The 15799-nt window shown below is 38.8% G+C and overlaps 1 pseudogene; it reads left to right on the forward strand.

The window, feature by feature from the left end:
• Window positions 1-15799, forward strand: part of LOC123816414 — a 162876-nt pseudogene that overhangs the window by 73899 nt on the left and 73178 nt on the right.

A 15799-nucleotide genomic window follows, 5' to 3' on the forward strand; every position in this document is an offset into this window, starting at 1 on the left:
CTTTCCTCTGAGTGGATAATGGGGAAAAGAACATGTAGTTTACAATTTGGGCATTGTTGTCATTAATCTAGGACTTATGAATACAAACATCTAGGTACGATTCTGTAATGTGTTGATTTTGAATTTTCTTATTCTGCTTTAATAAGAAGTTTGACTATCATCATCGGATATTTAAAAGCTGTTGTTTAAATGCAGTCCCCAGTCATTTGCTGTTAAAACGCTCCTTGCAGATTACCTCTATTGCCAATTCTGTTTACTTTTTAAATGAAACCAATTTAAATCAAGTGTCTCTAGAATATCTGCTAATCCCAGCAGGACTTGAAATGTCTCAACACTCATTATACGCACTTGGAGAAATGACTTTCTGTTGCACGCATCTGGCCTTAGCTGCCACAAAAGAAGTTATGGCTATTGGATAAACATTCACATCCCTGACAGACCATATGACTATAAGTTTCCAGTTAGAGATTTCTCAAGAAGCTAATTTGTACCCCAGTAGCTAGTCGACAAAAGAGACAGTTTCCTTGATAACAACTATAGACTTTTGCATCTTAAATCAGACTTGCATCTTTGCATCACATGTAACCAACTTATTGAATAAGCCATATTTTTCGCAAGAATTGAACATTTTTTAAAAATCAGAAGGGAATATTTACATTTTCAAGCAAAAATATTGAAGGTTTTTAAATAGCCTTTTAGCAACCAAAATAATCACAAAGTCTAGCAGTTAATCTACTCAATCCATTAAACTGTGTCAAAATCATTTTGAAATAAGCCAAGATATAAATAAACACACAAATACATACATTATAAGAAAGACAGATAATTGTAGTAAAGCAGAAACAATTGGATAAACTGTCATGAATAGGAAGTGCAAGCTGATAGCCTGGAGTGGAGCTAAAATAATTATGACAGCTGAGCTATAAACCACACAAACTAAAAAGACAATCATTTAAAGGAAACTTAAATTTGCAAAGACAATTGAAGTGCAACACTTATGAATTTTTTATTAATCCAGTCTAAGACAACATGCATAATATTGACAAATGTTTCTGCATTCCACGTTAATTTAATGAGCTCATCTTGAAGAATCCACATTGACTACTTAGAGTCCTCGAGGCTCTCTGTAACCTTTTGATGCTCAGAAATGTGGCTTTTGCTTCATCTATTTATGGTCAGACATGACATTACAAGATTTAAAACTTGTCTTTCTCTAACAGGAACAAATGAAAGTGACAGCAGGCATCAGCTCCCGGCACTCGCCAGCTACACAGGAGCTCTGGACCAAAGAGAAAAGGACATTGCAGCTAAGCAAACAAGTGGTTCAGCAGGAGGATCTGATTGTAAGTTAAAGCGCACTGATAAAGAAAAGAAAAAAAATTGTGCTTTTATATTTAATGTAGTCAAGTCCTAAGGATTAAAATCCATATTTCCAAGCAGGATTTCAAAGGATTTCAATTTTGATTTCCAGGAAAGGAAATATTATAAATGCTTCATTCTGTTCATGAATAAAGAATGATTATGCTCCAGCAATAGTAAATTATAAAGTTCAACATGTCATTATTGGTGCTAAAACACATGATATAATCACAACTTTACCTTCAGGTGATGTGATTTTTATTGGGCATAAATAACCTCTCCAATTCCCTACAGCAAAAGAAATTCCCATTCGGAGAACCTAAATCCCGACTTACTGAGAAGTCACTCTTTATGAAGTAAGCCTTGGTATATCTAGCTAACACTTCAGTGTAGATTAGTTTATTGGTGTCTTTTTGCTTTGGGGAAACTGGAAAGGATAATTGTGAGGTTGTGGGTGGCCTGGGCAGTTAGGGTTTAACTACCTGTTAACTTATAATAATGGAAACAGTGCAAAGGAAGTGGAAACCACCTAACAGAGACATTTTGATGGGATAAAAAAGAAAGACAGAGGCCCGTAGCTTCTCAAACACAATGACCCTTGTCTTCCCTCTGGGTCTTTGCACTTGCTATTCCCTTGAAACTCTCCACTCCTCTGTACAGCCCCAACCCTGGTTCTCTACCTGACTAAATCCACTGCAAATTTGGTCTTAGCATAAATGTCACTTCCTCACGCAAGTCTTCTCTGGCCCCTAAGAGATGAGGATATACTCATGGAACACTGATTTTTTTTTAAATTTTTGCACATAGGAACTATAATTAATTCTCTAATTATATTTTTAATATTTTTCCAACTGAATGATAAACATCATCACAGCAGGGCTTATTTACCATTCTTTCCCAGACCCTAATGTAACAGGGTGCAGCCAAGAGGGGGGGCCCAAATAGGGATTTGGAATGGGGTCCAGAACTCAAGGTGTTTAGGAAATATTAAGATGTCCTCACCCCTTCCCCTTCAGGTGTGGGTTGGGGAAAGGGACAAATGGAGCAGGAACATACAGGGCTGTTTTGCATAGCAACAGCCTTGCAGCTAACCTCTGGTGTGGTCATTTAACATATCTATAGCCTTTAACTGGTTACATAGATATGTTAAATAGCTGTGGCCAAGCTCTGAGCCAGAGGGATGGAAGCAACTCCCCCCCAAGATGTAACTGGGAGGCAGGTCCACTGAGTTACAGTGCCTGCGTGGGAGCTTGGAGAAAATTGGCTCCATGACATGGGGCCACGCCTGCCTAGACTCATAATGGTAGCCCAGTAAAGCTGGAAGGATACAAGAGTGCTGGCCAAGTGTAGCCAATTGTAGGAAGAGTTGGAAATAGGGCTGCAGAGGAAGATTGGCACGGGGATTTAAACCAAGACACAGCAGTCAGTGCAGGGGAGAACCACACAGTTTTGCCGGAGTGGGGACCCCCGCAGTTTTAGAAGGGGAAACCACCACCCGGTTTTAGCAGAGATCCTGGTGACACAGCTGATGGTGCTGGGAACAGAGGGAGGCCTACCAGCCAAGATGGATTACTGGGAAGAACTGGGTGCTGCCTGAGCCATGGACTTCTATTTCTTTTCCTGAGATACAATACCCCAGACTGGGCAAAGGGGGAAGGAAGGACTATGCATTTCTGTGGGAGTTATAAGGAATTTGGGATTTTGATGAAGACATTAGGTCACTACTTTAAGTCTGTATAGCATTAAATAAACATTTCCTTTCCTTTTCACGAATCTCTGGCATTAAGAGACATCTTTCCTCTGGTGGCGGACATAACAAACCTAGGGGAGTTCCTTTCGGTAATAGTATATCGTTCCAGGCCCCCCTTTGGATCTCTCTCTGTGTTCTGTAACACTAACATATTAGATACACTTTCAAAAATCTGTGGCCCTGGCCGAGTAGTTCAGTTGGTTGGGGCATCATGCCACACACCAAAAGTTGTGGGTTTGATTTCTGATCAAGGCACATGCTCAGATTGCAAGTCCCTCCCTGTTTGGGACTCATATAGGAGACAATCAATCTCTCTCTTTCTCTCTCATTTCTATCTCTATATCTCTGTCTCTCCCTCTCTCTCTCAAATCAATAACCATATCCTTGGGTGAGGATTTAAAAATTATTTGTAGACTGATTGACTGGTGCAATGTGAGGGTGTTGGGTATCTAAGTGGCAGTGGAAGCCTGAGAAAGTTAGGGACAGTAATGAAAGAGAAGATGAAGGGAGAAGATAATCTCTTCATTTTCTCAGTTTTGCTACTTCCTATTGGCCAACCTTCAACCTTGCTGCTTCTTATTGGCCCCTACTTTTCCTACTTTCTGCAGCCTTATCTATGAGGGTTTTGGTAGGAACAACAATAAAACCAGATATAAACTTATATAGTGCTTGTCATATGTCAGGTACTGTTCTAAATACAAACTAACTTCTTCAGTCATCACATAACCCTATGAGAGACTTTTATTATTTGTTTGGAGGTGAGGAAACTGAAGCATTAAGGGATTAATTTAATAATTTCCTGTATTCACACAGATAGGATGTGGTGGACCTGGTATTAAAACTCAGTCCTCTGACTTCAGAATTCATGCTTTTAAATGCTTTGCTAAGATTATATGAAAAGTGGGTTTGAAAGACAGCCTTGCTTAATTAGCATTTCTTTTTCCTTGCCCCCTCCTTTGTAGGACAGTTTGACTTTCATTGCTTCTCCTATCTACTTTGCATCTGGTGGTGGCTCTGCACACCAATTCTGATAAATGAGGCATAAGCAGTATCTTCTGGAGAGAAAAGGCTTCTGGGGAAGCAATTATTTTTCTAAAAACATAATGGGATAACTGTGGCTTGTGGCCAACTTTCCCTCTGGTTACTGTTTGGAATTCAAGTATTATGCCTGGAGCTCTAGAAGCCATTTCATACCCCTAAGGGAAAAGCCAAAGAACCATAGAGGAGACAGCTGAAACTTTTACAATATTGAGGCACTGAACCAATGTCAGCATTGGACTATATCCATTTTTCTTGTTCTGTGGTATAAACAAAGCCCAATTTGTTTACCTACTGTTAGCAAAGATTTTTGTCACTCATAGCTGAAATAAGCCTAAATGATGCATGTAAGAGAAAACATCACCAAGAATGGGTACACAAATTATGGTTTATTTTATTTCATTTTACCATATAATGAAAAGAAGGGAGACCTAAGGGACTTCTGAAAACTGATGATATAATTACAGTGTCCCTCTAAGATGGAGGGAGAGGGAGATGCTTCTACAACAGCAGAGACAGGTATATGATGATGGATGCAGCGATCGGAATGATGGAGCCAGCAGCCACCAGAAGCTGGATAGGGCAAGAAATAGATTTTTCCCTGGATCCTCCACAAAGAGCCAGTCCTGACTATAGCCACATATAACTCATTTCATACCTCTGGCCTTCACAGCTATAAGAGAATACATTTCTATTGTTTTAACCCACTAAGTTTGTGGCAGTCTCTTAAAGCAACAATAGGAACCCAATGCAAACATTCTCTCATTTCAAGTTGCCATACTTTTAACTTCTCCAAGTGGTTTCTTGATTTCCTTGTTTTCCTGCAGCAGTGTCTTTTTGTCCTTCGCCCTCCCTCCCATTCGCACGATTACATGAACACTTTTTCCATCAGCATCTGCATTTTCCAAGCACCACTTTTCTCGCAGCACACCCACTTGGCAAAACACCAGCTCTGGGTCAGTCCCTTTACCTACTTTCTCCATCCTTATACCTGGAATGCCAAGAAATTCTAAGGAAAAAAATTATAATATCAGAAAATTTTATCACTGAGAATGTATGTTCTGCAACGTATTTTAGAACAACTTTCTTTGTCTAATTTTTTAAGACTCTATTTCTGTTCTTTACTACACTTTTAATTTCTTCTCCTAATCTCCATCTGTTCTATCTGAGCAGCTAAACTCACTGACTTCATGTAGAAAATTGAAACCATCATTCATAAAAAACAAAAGGTATTTTTTTCCTAAAAATCTATTGACATCCTTATCATCTTTATCTCTTTTTGTTCAAGGTCATAATTCTTCTGTCTACATGCTTGGAAGTAATATGGTAAGTTACACAGTCAGCCCTCCAAATCCATTGGTTCAGCATCCATGTATTGAACCAAGGGTGGATCAAAACATATATATATATTTTAAATGTTATGTTGTTGCTGACATGTACTGTATATATGTAGTAGGCCTACCATAATTGCACCTAGACTGGACATGTACAGATTTCTTTGTCTTGTCATTGTTGTAAATAATTCAGTCTAACAACTATTTACATAGGATTTACAGTGTATTTGGTATTAGAAGTAATTTAGAGATGATCTAAAGTATACATGAGGATATGTATGGGTTACATGCTATTTTATATAAGCAACTTGAGCATCTGCAGACTTCGGTATCTGCAGGGGGTCCTGGAACTTGTCCCCTGCAGATATTGAGGAGCAATATACATACAAATGCAGAAGCAAAGAAAAATAAAAAAGTGACAGCAGCAGACTAACCTTGCCAACAGTAGTAGCTATGGCCAAAGCCTGACACAATTTTTAAAAACTGTATTTATTATAGTAGGCTTCTCAGAGTCCAAGATTCTCAATACACACAACTCACAACCCACTGAGAAAAACATATATTTAAATGAATGCATTGCAATACACTGTGCAAGTATTATATTTGAAGTGGGTTCACTCACTAAATGGGAAGAAAACAAGCAGCAGTGAGCAACTTTGCCAGAATAGTAAGAGAAGGATTACGGCATTGGCAAGAAGGCTTCATGGAGACTGCTATGGTGGAGCAGGAACTACAAAGGCAGACTGCAAGAGAGACAATTCACCAAAGAGAGAAGAACATCAGCAAAGGTTGGAGACACTGAACGCAGAGCATTTCCAGGAAACAGTCAGAGGACTGGCATTCTGGATCATTCCACTGGAATTGGGAAGTAGACAGGGGCCAGGTTATCAAGAGCAAGGCTAGGTCTCAGATTGGAGGTTTTATTGTTTTGTTTTGTTTTTTTAAGATTTCATTTATTTATTTTTAGACAGAGGAGAAGGCAGGGAGAAAGAGAGGGAAACATCAATGTGTGTTTGTCTCTCTTGCTTCCCTTACTGGGGACCCGGCCTGCAACCCAGACACGTGCCCTAACTGGGAATTGAACCAGCGACCCTTTGGTTCACATGCAGGCCAGCACTCAATCCACTGAGCTACACCAGCCAGGGTTCAGATTGGAGTTTTAAATTGAATGACACCATGTTTTGAAAAAATAAAAACAAAAACCCAAAAGGTATAGAATCTTCCTAAGATGGTCTTAAGAGGTGGAAGAGGAAGATTTAATTTAGTACCATTGAAGACAGAGATTCTGAAAAAAACCTAAAACCATTTTAGGTTTATATACCTTCAAGTTTGGACTGTTCAAGAATCTGGTGAGAGGCTGATGCTGTCAAAGATGACATTCAGGTTTCTGGCAGGAAAGAGTAAGCAGTGCTGTTACCTGTTATGGGAATACAGCATCCCAGATATGAGCATAGAGGTCTGAGAGCCCACTGCCCAAAAATGTTGGCTGAAGCATTGTTGAAAGAGGTGATGATCAGGGGGAGTGGAAAGGAGGGGAGCCAAGAACAGTCAAAGGAAGAAAGTCAATGTAAGATACTGAACAAAGTAAACCAGACCTGTGTCTCTGAAGGAGAAAATAAATAGACAAGAGGGCCAACTGTGGCTCCTGATTCCAATTTTATTGCCACCACAATTGTGCTGACAGCCTGGACCTGTTGAGCACCTGTGTTTTTCTCATTCTCTGCAGCGAGACACAGTATGATTTTGTTTTTCAAGTCCTGCAATGTATGCTATAGGTAGGCAAAGTATTCTTATCATGGGATGGGAGGATGGGGCTTAGAACTCCAGAAATGTCCATTGGTCAATAAAACAGATTTCTAGGCAAGAAAATACATAATTCATTGCTCTCTCAGTGACTCCTTGGATGTTTCATGACATTTGGGTATGTTAAGACATACCAAATACAATATAATGCATCTCCATAAACTGCACATACCATACAATCACAATTTCACCAGGAAAAATTATAGCTAGTGAAAATAAAATGCATTTGTCAAAAGTTCTCAAACATCTTTCTCAAGTTGAGAACTCTAGAGTGTGAGCTGGTATATGCATTTGCTGTTATCTTCCAGGTTACATGCTGCTCTATCCACACCTCTCATAGAGATACTTAAATAATACATATACTGATACATTTCTTGTGATACAGGGTCAGTTAGGGCTGCAGAAGAGGAGAGCTACACAGTGGCATGAAAACAAGTGTTCAGGTGTCTGCCATGGAGGTATGTCATGGTGACTGCACTTCTCAGACCATTCTTTTTTTAAAATTAACTTCATTGAGGTGACATGGGTTAAGATTACATAGGTTTCAAGTGTACATTTCTATGATACATGAACTATGTATTGCATTTTATGCCTATATACAAAGTCAAATCATCTACCATCACCATATATTTGGCCCCCTTTACCACCTTCCACCCCCTTTCCTCTAGCAACTACCATACTGTTGTCTGTGTCTATGAATTACAGTTTTATATCCCACATATGAGTGAGAACATATGGTTCTTAGCTTTTTCTGACTCACTTATTTCGCTTAGCATGATATTCTCTAGGTCCACCCATGTTTTCACAAATGCCAGTATTTTACATTTTCTGATGACTGAGTAGTATTCCATTGCACAGATATGCCACACTTTTTTATCCAATTATCAAAGGACCCTGTGATTGTTTCCTTGTCTTGGCCACCATGAATAATGTTCCAATAAACATAGGGGTATATACATCTTTGCAAATAAATGTTTGCTAATTTTTAGGTTAAATACCCAGAAGACAGATTGCTGAGTCATATGGTAACTCTATTCTTTTTTAAAAAAATATATTTTAGCCCTGGCTGGCATAGCTCAGTGGATTGAGCTCGGGCTGTGAACCAGGCATCTCAGGTTAGATTCCCAGTCAGGGCACATGCCTAGGTTGCAGGCCATGGCCCCCAGCAAACTGCACATTGATGTCTCTCTCTCTCCTTTCCCTCTCTAAAAATAAATAAATAAAATCTTAAATATATATATATATAATTGATTATGTTGCTACAGTTGTCCCATTTTCCCCCCCTTCACTCCACTTCACCCTGCATCCCCTCCCACACACATCCCCCCCTTTACTTCATGTCCATGTGTCATGCTTATAAGTTCTTTAGCTTCTACATTTCCCATACTATTCTTACCCCCCCATCTGTTCTCTAACTACCATCTATGCTACTTATTCTCTGTACCTTTTCCCTCTCTCCTCCTCCTATTGCCCTGTTGCTAACCCTTCATGTGATATCCATTTCTGTGGTTCTGTTCCTGTTCTAGTTGTTTGCTTAATTTCTTTTTGTTTTTGTTTTAGGTGTGGTTGTTAATAATTGTGAGTTTGCTATCATTTTACTGTACATGATTTTTGTCTTCTTTTTCTTAGTTAAGTCCCTTTAACATTTCATAAAATAAGGGCTTGGTGATGATGAACTCCTTTAACTTGACCTTATCTGGAAAGCACTTTATCTGCCCTTCCATTCTAAATGATAGCTTTGTTGGATAGAGTCATCTTGAATGTAGGTCCTTGCCTTTCATGACTTTGAATACTTCTTTCCAGCCCCTTCTTGTCTGTAAGATCTCTTTTGAGAAATCAGCCAACAGTCTTATGGGAACTCCTTCATAGGTAACTGTCTCCTTTTTCTCTTGCTGCTTCTAGGATTCTCTCCTTAATTTTTACCTTGGCTAATGTAATTATGATGTGCCTTGGTGTGTTCCTCCTTGGGTCCAACTTCTTTAGGACTCTCTGAGCTTCCTGGACTTCCTGGAAGTCTATTTCCTTTGCCAGAATGGGGAAGTTCTCCTCTATTATTTGTTCAAATAAGTTTTCCACTTGTTGCTCTTCCTCTTCTCCTTCTGATATCCCTATAATTCAGATGTTGAAACGTTTAAAGATGTCCTGGAGGTTCCTAAGCCTCTCCTCCTTTTTTTGAATTCTTGTTTCTTCATTCTTTTCTGATAGGATGTTTCTTTCTTCCTTCTGGTCCCAGTTTCTTTCCCATCACTATTGGTTCCTTATGCATTTTCCTTTATTTCACTTAGCGTAGCCTTCATTTTTTCATCTAATTTGCAACCAAATTCTGTGGACATTCTGCTTACCAGTGTTTTGAACTCTGCATCTGATAGGTTGGCTGTCTCTTCATCACTTAGTTGTATTTTTTCTGGAGCTTTGATCTGTTCTTTTGTTTGGGCCATTTTGTTTGTCTTGACTCGCGTGTTACGTAGTAAGAGACAGAACCTTAGGTGTTCACCAGGGCGGGGCAACCCACTTTGCTGGGTCATGATGCTATTTGTGGGGGAGGGGTCTGAGAGGGAATTACAGTGCTTGCTCTGCCGGATTTCAGTCCCTTCCACCGCTTCCCCCAAGCAAACGGGGCCCTTCTGGTGCTGATTCCCATGGTGGTGGGCTTGTGTATATTCTAGGACCCTGTGGGTCTCTTCAATGAACTCTCCTGTGAGGGTAGGAGTCTCTTCCGGCACTTCAACCCCCACAGGTGTTTTCAATCAGTGTTTCAAGGCTTTATTTCCCTGAGCTGGGACCCTGGGTTTCTTGGTCTGTCTCGCTCCCCAGTTTCACCTGGTTTATCTGCACACGAATATGGGACCGCCTGGTCTGCCAGCCACGTAGTGTGCCACACCCCTCCACAATCTGCTGCCTCCAGCACCCAGGGTCCACTTTGCTGCGACCCCTCTCTTCCCGGCTGCCTAATTCCACCTCTCCTACCGGTCTGGATGAATATGTCTACTTTAAATCCTTGGTTGTCAGGCTTTCATACAGTTCAATTTTCTGTTGGTAGTGGTTGTTTTTTTATTTCTAAATTGTTGTTGTCCTTATTTTGGTTGTGTGAGGAGGCACAGTGTGTCTACCTATGCCTCCATCTTGGCCAGAAGTCTCCCAGTTGGTAACTCTATTCTTAATTTTTTTAAGAACTGTCACACTGTTTTCCATAGTGGCTGCACCAGTTGACATTCTCACCATCAGTGAATGAGGCTTCTTTTTTCTCCACAACCTCTCCAACACTTGTTATTAACTCTTCATGTTGATAATAAACATTCTAACCAGCATAAGGTGGTATATCTTTGTAGTTTTGATTTGCATTTCCCTAATAGCTAGCGAAGTTGAGCATCTTTTCATATATTAGTAAGCCATTTGTATGTCTTCTTGGGAGAAGTATCTGTTCAAGTCTTTTGCCCATTTTTAAATGGGACTGTTTGTTTGTCCAGTGTTGAGTATAACTCCTTTACCTTTTTGGATAGTAACCCCTTGTCACAACTGTTGCTTGGAAATATCTTCTTTCATCTGGCTGGTTCCCTTTTTGTTTTGATGGCAGGTGTTTTGTTTCTTTTTTCCAGAAGATTTTTAGTTTGATGTCGCCCTATTTATTTATTTTTGCCTTTATTCCCTTGCCTTTGTGGTCAAATTCATAAAATCATCTCTAAGATCAAGGTCCATAAGTTTAGTACCTATGTTTTCTTCTAGGTAATTTATTGTTTCAGATCTTATATTTAGATCTTTGATCCATTTTGAATTAATTTGTGTACCTGAAGAGAAACTGTATTCTAGTTTAATTCTTTTGCATGTGGCTTTATGATTTTTTTCAGCACCATTTACTGGAGAGGATTTCTTTTTTCCATTGTATGTTTTTAGCTCTTTTGTCAAAAATTACTGGCCCATATGCATGTGATTTTATTTCTGGGCTCTCAATTCTGTTCCAGTGGTCTGTGTGTCTGTTTTTCTGTCAATATCATGCTGATTTGATTACCATTGCTCTGTAATATAATTTGAAGTCAGGTAGTATGATACCTGCAAATTCATTCTTTGTCCTCAGGATTGCTTTGGTTATTTGGGGTCTTTTGTAGTTTTATACAAATCTGATAATTTTTTGTTCTATTTCGTTAAAAGTGTCATTGAGATTTTGATGGAGATTGCATTAAATCTGTATATTGCCTTGGGTAATACAGACATTTCAACTATGTTGGTTCTTTCAGTCCATAAACATGGAATATCTTTCTATTTCATTGTGTCTTTTTCAATCTATTTTAATATGCTTTGTAGTTTTCAGTATGTAGTTCCTTCACATTCTTTAACTTTATTCCTAAATATTTTATTGTTTTTTGCTGTAATTGCAAAACAATTTTTTTTCATTTCTTTCTCTGAAATTTTATTGTTAGTATATAGAAAGACAGTGGATTTTGTATCCTGCAACTTTACTGTATTTATTGTTTCTAGTAGTTTTTTTTATGGAGGCTTCACTTTTCTATATAAAGAATCATGTCATCTGCCATGACTGGTGTGGCTCAATGTATTGGGCATCATACTGCAGACTGAAAAGTTTCCAGTTCAATTGCCAGTCAGAGAACATGCCTGGGTCATGGGCCAGGTCCCTGGTTGAGGGTGTGCAAGAGGCAACTGAACAATGCTTCTGTTTTCCTCTCTTCTCCTCTCTCTAAAAATAAATAAATAATTTTAAATAAAAAGAATCATCATCTGCAAAAACAGACAATTTTACTCTCCTCCTCAAACTTTTCCCCCCAAATTGAAGAAGAGGCAATACTTCCTAACACATTTTATAAAGCCGAGATAACCCTGATACCAATACCCGGTAAAGATAACACAAAAAGGAAAACTACAAACCAATATTTCTGATAAATACAGAGGTAAAAATCCTTCTAAAAAGTCCTAGAAAAACAAATAAAAAAACACATTAAAAAATAATGTATCATGATCAAGTTGGGTTAATTCCAAGAGTACAAAGATGGTTTAACATACGCAAGTTAATCAATGTAACACACCACATTAACAAAATAAAGGACAAAAATCATGTGATCTTATCAATAGATGCAGAAAAAATATTTTATAAGATACAACACCTCTTTATGATTCCCAGACCATTTTTTTGTCAGGGCATCATTGGCCCTGATGGTCTCTCTTAATTCCTCCTAATCCTAGTTGTCTGGGATCTTTATGTTTCTGTGAGCTATGAAGTCTTTTGGCCTAAATTAAGCAGATCTAGTTATAGATTTTTGCAACCAAGAACCCAGACTGGCACAACAGTGCTTTGTATTAATTTTCCTGGCCTTTTGCCTCAGTGAGGTAACTTCTATATTACATTTGGATAAAATATGAGACTCAAAGGAGACTGTAGGTAGGAAGCTTAGTAAACATTCATGGGATTTCTTGGCCCAGTATTCCCTTCCCTCTGTTTCTACTTATGTATACTCTCATTCTGGCATGCAAACAGACATATGTCCTAAACCAAGCCAAACATGTTTCACCACCACCTCCTGCCACAGTGATGGAAAGAAAAGGGTGGATGTGTGACCCCAATCTTGTCAATCAGACTTGAGTTTGAGATATAAAAACTAAAACAGAAAAACAGAAACTGTTGAAAGAGGTGTGGACACAAGCCTGGAAATTTACATTTCCCTGGAAGTAACACTTAACTAATGACTAGTAGGTACCTGGTGATCAGAACAATGCTGAGGGGAGATCTACTCCATTTCCAGAGTCCCCCTGGTGACCGAGCCAACATTGCCCTCTGTGAGGCTCTGCTTCATTTCACACCTTTACACCCTTGCTTAACTTCCTTCCCTTTCCTGGCCCCGTTCTCAACTCCCTTTTTAGATATCCCCAAGAATACTTCTTAAATCACTTTCACGGTCTGCTTCTGGAGAATCCCATCTAAGACACCAGAAGAGCCAGCAGTTCTCTCCTTCCTTGTAGATGACAGTGCTTGAGACATAAAGTCAACAAGCAGGAAGATAAATCAAATTTGTTTCCCATCATTCCAGTCTCTCCAAAAGGTGAAATGATAAACTTCCATTCCTACCTAAGCTATGTTGAGTTTGATTTCTGTCATTATAACTCATAGACAAAATTCATCAGGGCAAGATAGACTGAGTTCTTTCCTTGCTCCATTTAACAATAGATCTTATAGACAAGTGAGGGATGTCAGTGATATCACCCCTTGTCTACAAGATCAGTACTTTGGGTGCCAAGTACCCTATTTATGACTTATATATAGTCCACTAGAGTTTACTTAGTACTTTCCAGACTTTTCCATGGTACAATCACCTGAAAAAGTTCAATCTACCTTGATACATTCCATAATATGTGTATACCTGTTAAGAAAGAAAAATAGAAGAGAGTAAAATCTTTCTAAAATGTGAATCTGTTGATATCAGAGCAAGTTTAGAGCTCTTCAAATCTCCTCCTTGTTCTCAAGATTAGTTTTATACCATTAAAATGGTCTCAAAATGTGAGCCCTGGCTGGAGTAGCTCAGTGGATTGAGCGCGGGCTGGGAACCAAAGTGTCCCAGGTTCGATTCCCAGCCAGGGTACATTCCTGGGTTGCAGGCCATAACCCCCAGCAACCACACATTGATGTTTCTCTCTCTCTCTCTATCTCCCTCCCTTCCCTCTCTAAAAATAAATAAATAAAATATTTTAAAAAATGCTTTATTATGTGATGTCAGGTATAATCTCCAATCACATTCTTCCAACTCCACTCCTATACGGTAGGCATAGTGAACATTTTCAGCTCCTGAGTGACATGTTCTTCCTTATCTTTGGGCCTTTTTCCTCCTCTTCCTCCACATGCTCCTATCCCAGGGTCTCTCTTCACCTGGATTACTCCTTTTTAGGTTTCATGACTCAGCCAAGATGTTACTTTTACCAGGAAGCCATCTTTGATGTCCCACCTTCCACCTCTTCTAGGTTTCTCCATCGTTCCCTTTAATTCCCTATAATTTTACACTTCTAGTGTGATTAAACATGTTTGTTTGAAATAAGAATATATGATCCGTTAGGTGAAATTATGTCCATTTGTTCAATGTTATATTGCTGGAGTCTAACAAATTGCCTGGCTCATAATGGATTCATACTATTTTTTAGTTAATTAATTAATGAAAAAGAAAAGAGAGAGATGTTGAGAAAATAAATTATGTCTTTTTGAACACCATTATAGCTGGTACACTAAGTTCCCATGTGGAAACTTCCTAAGAGAACTATCTTAATAGGAAAAAGATGTATATATTTTTTCTTGCCAGCATGTCAGCTCTTTATGATAGCTAAGGTTAATAAACACAAAATATGTACTCAACAACAAGGTAATTCCTGTGATTTACAGTAGGATCAAGGGTCATTTGGCTGTGGTACCTGGCTTTTCTCCCAGACTAAATACCCAAGTTCTCTTGGAAAATGGACAACTAAGATGAGTATACCCACTGAGAGACTTGGGTCAATCACTTAACCTCTTTATTGTTATATTAATTTCAATTAATGTTCAAGAGCAGGAAGCTGTAGAGACTGCTCTTTAAAACAATTTCATTTCCAAACTTGTCTCATTTAGTTGCCAGATAGATTAAGGAATAAGGAAACACTGACTTCAAGGACAAAGTGCAAGACTGAAAGACAGAAGTTCACACACTATGAAAGCAAAAAGAGAAAGCACTAATCTAAGTATGCTTTATCTTATCCAGTGCAGCAACAAACTTATCCTCCTTGCAGCATCATTTAATAGTTTTATTGCCAAATTTCACTCTGATCAGTATCATTATGCTGGATGAAATATCCTCAAACAATAGACTAACCATTTCCAGAAATGGAAGACATGACCCTGATACTGCCACTCCATGCAGCATCCTGGACTGGTCTCACCAATTCATCAAGGTGTTCTCCTCCATGAGACAGACTTATCCTCAGAATGCTCCTCATTCCTCCAGGTGTCACTAGTATCCAATTAACCTTGCCATGGAAGATAAAACTATTGTGTCACTCTTACTTTTCTGCTTAACCAGTGGCAATCAATTACCTTTTGGGATTTCAAACAATAATCTCCCTGCCATTATTGATCTCACCATGTCAAAATTCACAAAACTACTTACCATATGCCAAGCCACTGTTCTTAGAGCAGACAGGGACATTGATGGAGCTAATGAAAATAGCTCTCACTCACATTGACTTTATGCAGCATTTACCTCTTGGGGATTACTTTTTTGTCCCCTTTGCTATAATGCTACAGATCATATCCATGCTCACAAGTAGCAATTAGTTCCTGAGTATGTCTGACTCATGGCCAACCTAATCCAGTCCATTTATACAGAGAAAAGTGTTGGCAATCTACCCAGCCAAGAGTAGCAGTAAGGCTTCTTTGTTTACACAAAAGAATGTCAATCCTACCACATTTTTTTTCATTTTCTAAAATATCTTGATCCAAGCACAATTGACAAACAATACTTGAAAATATCACTTTTCTTCCTTAAACTATTTG

This window comes from Phyllostomus hastatus, unplaced genomic scaffold, assembly GCF_019186645.2.
Source record: "Phyllostomus hastatus isolate PE091 unplaced genomic scaffold, TTU_PhHast_1.1 phas_contig_209, whole genome shotgun sequence".
Lineage (NCBI taxonomy): Eukaryota > Metazoa > Chordata > Mammalia > Chiroptera > Phyllostomidae > Phyllostomus > Phyllostomus hastatus.